General features: G+C 40.0%; 1 protein-coding gene across 1 annotated transcript in view; it reads left to right on the top strand.

Moving 5' to 3' along the window:
* Window positions 1-5,515: 5,515 nt before the first annotated feature.
* The window catches only part of sox21b (SRY-box transcription factor 21b), a 2,253-nt gene continuing 2,048 nt past the window's right edge, over window positions 5,516-5,720 (top strand). Inside the window, exon 1 of the mRNA XM_069702647.1 lies at window positions 5,516-5,720. This exon is cut by the window's right edge and continues 110 nt beyond it. The gene's annotated coding sequence lies outside the window, so the exon portion shown is untranslated.

Below are 5,720 nucleotides of genomic sequence, written 5' to 3' on the forward strand. Positions count from 1 at the left end.
TGAATACTTGGAAGAGTTTCGCAATTTCATTTGATCATATTTAACTTTCACGGTTCCTTTTTGCAGATCTAAGCATTGAAAATGGGTTTTGAATCCATCTTGACCTTAACTTTTCAGTATTTTTACCTTCTCTTCATTCAACTGAGATGAACACATATCCATAGATTTGTTCTTCATTTGCTATTCATAACATTGGGGAAACTTGCAATAAGGGTCAGAGGTGGTTAATAAGCTAGAAGCACTACACTGTCAACTTTTCTACAACTGTCTTTCATGTGTGCAATGTTAAAGATGAACAAGTCACCTTTTGGATTTTTTTTTCTTTTCCCCTCTGAAGGACGATGGCACACTATGAAAGCCCAAATAGCATGTTCACAGGTTCAAGGAGATTGGATCACTTTTTGTTTGCGGCGCGGCCTCAATTCAGCTTTCACATAAAGAACGAGAGACTAGGAGAGGACTGAGAGAGAGCAGTCTTTGTGAGGTTGAAGGAAAGGGGTGGATAAAAAATTGCCTCGGTGCATCAGTTTTCTCTGATCCTAACTGGAACTATAAATGTATCTGAGAGATGAGCTATCTGTGGTGGGCTGTGCCACAAGCAGGCCTTTTCTTCCCTCTGTCTCTGTGATGAGTTAGCAGGACCTGCAGTGATAAAGCTGATAGAAGGGCTGCTATCAGGTGGCAGTCGGGGTAATTACAACTCTCTATTTGGGGCTTTGCGGTGATGCTGTGGCGATAAGGGGAATATAATGAGGGAGAAAGGCCAGCGATAATGTATCCGCTAAATGGTTGAAAATAGTCTATCATGGGAAAAGTCATCTCAGAGCCTGGAGGTAAACAAGTATCTGTGGATATGAACCACGGGGCTCGGCCACAGAGAATATGAGGAAAGGTTTAAGCTAAACAAATGCCCTGTGGGGGGTTGGCAGCAATCAGAGTTCAGAAATCTGACTTTTCACAAAGGGTAGTATGGGCCTCTTTTTTTTTTAATGATCCAGGAAGTCATTTGATTGCCGCTACTATTTTGTTTGCCCCTCGGGGTGTGGAGATATTCTGCGGTGTGAGATTACATATAATACTTTGACAAGCGGCGGTTTTAAAGATGAACGTCTTATCAGGCTGACGGACTCCTTGTGCTTCTGTGTAGCCATTCTCCTTCCATAATGTGCTTTCAAAGTTTGTTGTATCTGTCAGTTCAGGTCCTCGAAGATTGAAATGACAATCACGCCTTTTTCTTCTCTCTTTACCATCATTCAAGCATTCAGACAAACACACACACACACACACACACACACACACACACACACACACACACACACACACACACACACACACACACACACACACACACACACACACACACACACACACACACACACACACACACACACACACACACACACACACACACGCTTACTCAATCCTCAGGGCCATTTGCCTGCTCAAGTCCCCAGTCTTTAATACACACCACAGTGTGTTCCATCTTGTATGGCTGTTTTATTGTAAATTACAGACTCCCTCTCACCAGGGATCATGACCACTATCAATAGTATTTTCACTAATGTGATTAAGTTAATACTGTGCTCTATGAGAGGATTATTTCTCAATTCCTCTTGATATGCATAATATTTAGGTTGTGGTTGAGTAAATATTTTGGTTCTTCACCAAAATAATTCCCACTGAGACAAAGACACAAAATTCTGCCCTGAGGAGCAATAAAGACTGTATAATTAGAATGATTAAAGAACTGCACAACTAATTTGGCACTTATTGAATATATTTTGAGAACACAACCTTCAAAATAGGTCACATATTTATGCCACAAAAAAAATATTAACTTTATTCACATTAATTATGTATTTATTCAGCTGTTCTGTGTGACTCATTTGAAGTGATGCTGAAGTCGGCATTGTCTCTGCACCAATCCCATCATTATGTTGCCTTGCACTTAAGCATATTTTCTACGTATTGTAAAAGCTGTAAGGAAACCTCATTAGACAAAATGACTTCTAATCTAAATGCAATCATCTTTAAATAGTAATCAATTGGATCACTTACAACACTAAACTGTTTGTCATTAGCACTTTATCAAAGGCTCACTTAAGATAAGATTCTGCAGCTAATGGCGTGTGATAGTGACAAATTGACTTTCAATACTCCCCACGTCACGCAGGAAACACTTTTGCCCGTCCGTACATTTACTGCTTTAATGGAAAATGTATTAAAAAAAATTCAAATGTTGTTGCCTTTAAAAAAAAAAAAAAAAAAAAAAAAATCCTTTATATGAATACCTTTGACGTAATCTTGCACAAACTGAAATTTATTTTAGCTAATGATGATTATATTTATAATAGTCAAAATGATGAAACACATTCAGTATTAGATCTATAACAGTATTATAGTTCTCCGTCCTTAAAGCTTCATAATATCAATCAGGCAATTTAAATAGATTTTTGCTAAATTAATGAAATAATTTGGTCCAGATATGTGCTGCTTATCTGCACGCTAAATCCTTAATCTGAAAATCAGCTGTAAAAAGTGGAGCATGCAGTTGTTACGAGCATGTAGGGGTTAATGAAGATCACCATGAGAGCACAGTTAAAAAGCCGGCTTTTTTCTGTGGAGGTGCATTCACCGTTTCTCTCTCTGGGCTCGGCCTGCATGAGAGCAGCTTCAGCTGAAAAGGAAGGGGAAGATCCAGTCGGAGCTGTGATCAGACAAGCAGAAAGAAACCACATCAGGTACACAATCAGGAACCCCTCCCTCTTCCTTTTCAGAAAACCTCCCCGATAATGAGCAAACTTTCAAGTGGCAGTAAATACTCTCCACTCTGTGGGGTTTGAAGTGGCAAACACAAGATATTGTTGTTTACTCACACTTATTTTTTTCCCAGTCAAAGAAAAGCCATCTGATAGCAAGAGGTCAACTTGTGTTCCCTTGGAATCAATTTATTTCAAGCCTTGATCCCCCTCCCCTCACCTCCAATGGGAGGAAAAACTTTGAACAGGAGGAGGAGGTGAAGTACACATCCTACAATATTCTGTAAAGATGAGAGCTTTTATGCAAACTGGGATTATCCAGGGATCCTCATCAACTCTCTCTATAATTTGTTGTGGTTTCTCCCAGACTTAGTGGAGTGTTGAGCAGAATAAACTGTTTGGTGCTATCATGGAGATTCTTGCACCTCCAGGGGCTCCTATTTCAGAGTGATGGCTTTAGCACTTTAGAGTGAACTGTGTGCGATCTCTCCGGGAAGAAAAATGTCCCCATGGGCTTGTTGTTGCTGCTGTCTGCCTTCTATTTGCATGATATTTTTCTATTCAGTCTTATCATCAGTGTGCTGTGAGGTGGGAGTGCTGGCTCCGTCTCAGAGGCTGGACCCAGGCTTTATCGGCAGGTAATTCTCCCACTCTCACTAACTCATGTTGAATTATTTAAGTGTTATTTCTAGGACCCAGGCAGAGGAGGTAGGAAAAAAAAAAAAAAAAAAAAGGGGGGGGGGGGAATACACAGACTGGAGTGGTTGTTGTGTTATTTTTTTTTTTTTTTTTTATCAGATCTTAATTAAATTACAAAATTGAGTAAATTAATGTTTTTTCCGTTTGCAAAATAATAACCTGTTTTGTGAAATAGATACAACACATCTTGACATTTTGATGAGCAGAAAACATACTGGGTTAAACCTGCTCCCGTTATTCCAAGCTCAACTAGGCCCAGCATCAACTGAAATTCACCTTAAAACAGAGGCCATGCTTCAGGAGAAGGACTGTAAAGAATTGTATTTCTATATATTCTCAAACAATCCTAAACAAATGTATAAATTGACACTGAGATGCAAAGAGAAATTAAAATAAAAAATAAAAAATCTGTAATCTCCAAGGGCCCAGTGAGAGCATGCATGTGTGCACATACTTAACTACACCGCTATAACTCCTGATAAGAACTTTCCAGTGCAGCTTATTCATTCAATGTATAGAAATGTTTGCTCGGTGGTGTCATGATGGGATGTGCGCGCTCCTGTGGAGTGAGTGGAGCGCTTCATCATCGCAGGAATGTTATCGAGGTGAATGACATGCCGACAAAAGGAGACGCACGGTGTTGAGAGATGCTGCGAGTCAGTTTTTAGACAGCTGGTTTGTCTCTCATCTGGTCCTCCGTGGCGCGGATCATCTTCACCTTGTCAGGTTTCTATACCCGAGACAAAGGAGCGATCCCTCAGTAAGCCTTTTACTCCGCTACAATAAAACAACCCCTAAATCCATGTTAACAGAAATTTTAAAACAATCTCAGGCTCAAGTGAAGCAATCCAAAAAAGGGGCGCTGGCTCTTGTAAATTGTGCATCACTTTGGAGCATGTCATGGTCATCACTCAACTTTCACCTTGACAAGAATCTCCTGACATATAATAATAATAATAATAATAATAATAATATTATTATTATTATTATTAATAATAATAATAATAATAATAATAATTTCACATTTTATAAACTGTAGATTAGGCTAACCCGTTAAAAAAGGACAACAGTATAGTGAATTGAATTTAACTTCCATTTGTAATTTAAACGCTCGACCTGCAGCCTAATTCGTCATTTATAATATTGTTCGGTACAGCCCTTCTATTTCCTTTTTTCCACATATATAATTATGTACAACGGAGAAGGTGCCAGAACAAGCCACTTAAACCTACAATTTACTCAACAGGTCCCGCAGATAACTGTAATTGCTTAGTTGAATATTCGACAACCTAATTTCAGTTGTCGATTCGCTGCCCTTGGGAAAGTCCTTTGAAGTGGGAGTGAAAAGGGGGATTTCAGGAAAGTAATTAATTTCACCAAGCGCGATTAGAAACACTTCAGACCTCCCCAACATTTGCTTATTTACCTCAAATGCCACAATACCAGAAAATTAAAGAAGACATTCTTTACCTTTCGTGTCGTCTTATGGGCTACTTGTCAGTGGCAGTGCCACCCATGGGGAAGAAGGGAAGGGGCAGGCTGGGGAGAGACACCGGGGAGGATGAAAGGTGAGAAAATGGAGTGACACCGACAGACTGCGCTCGTTTGTCAAATAAACTAATGAAACTGAGAGGAGGATGTGATCAGGCGTGTGATGTTTTAAATCAGGGGCAGCGTGCGCGTCGTTTTCGTGTATCTGATGGCCCTGATTTAAAACAATGTGAACTTCAGCAGCACGCAGGTGTCTGTCTGATCGCACTTTCCCCACATCTGACAGCGTAGCAGAGGCTCATACGTGCCGCTTTCCTTCAGGTATGTCAGGTGCGTCGGTGAATACGCGACTTTAATTGAGCTAAACGCGTCCAACGTGACAACGTAGAATAAATAATAATAAATGCAATTGAGAATATGAAGATAATTAGTTCTAACCGACGACAAATAACTCCTTGTTTATAAATAAAGATATAAAATAGGAAATACCTTTACCCTCCAAACTCAGGGTGTTATTTAAAAAAAAAAAAAAAAAAAAAAAAAAAAAAGAAACGTTCAGCAGCAGTCGTCTGCGTGCTCGCCGTCAGTGCGCATGCGCGAGTAGCACTTTCACTACCTGCCACACAATCCCGTATTTCACATGGGGCAAGCGGGAGTTATCATCCACTTGCGTAAATGCTGCTGCTGAGCGCTGGTTGACAGTCTCGGGCGACAAGAGGAAAACAAGACAGAGTTTTTTTTTTCTCTCCGTCCTCTTTACTAAAGACGTAT

Source organism: Brachyistius frenatus, unplaced genomic scaffold (assembly GCF_029030835.1).
Source record: "Brachyistius frenatus isolate BFR_SWC_R1_liver_20210118 unplaced genomic scaffold, ASM2903083v1 Contig_42, whole genome shotgun sequence".
Lineage (NCBI taxonomy): Eukaryota > Metazoa > Chordata > Actinopteri > Embiotocidae > Brachyistius > Brachyistius frenatus.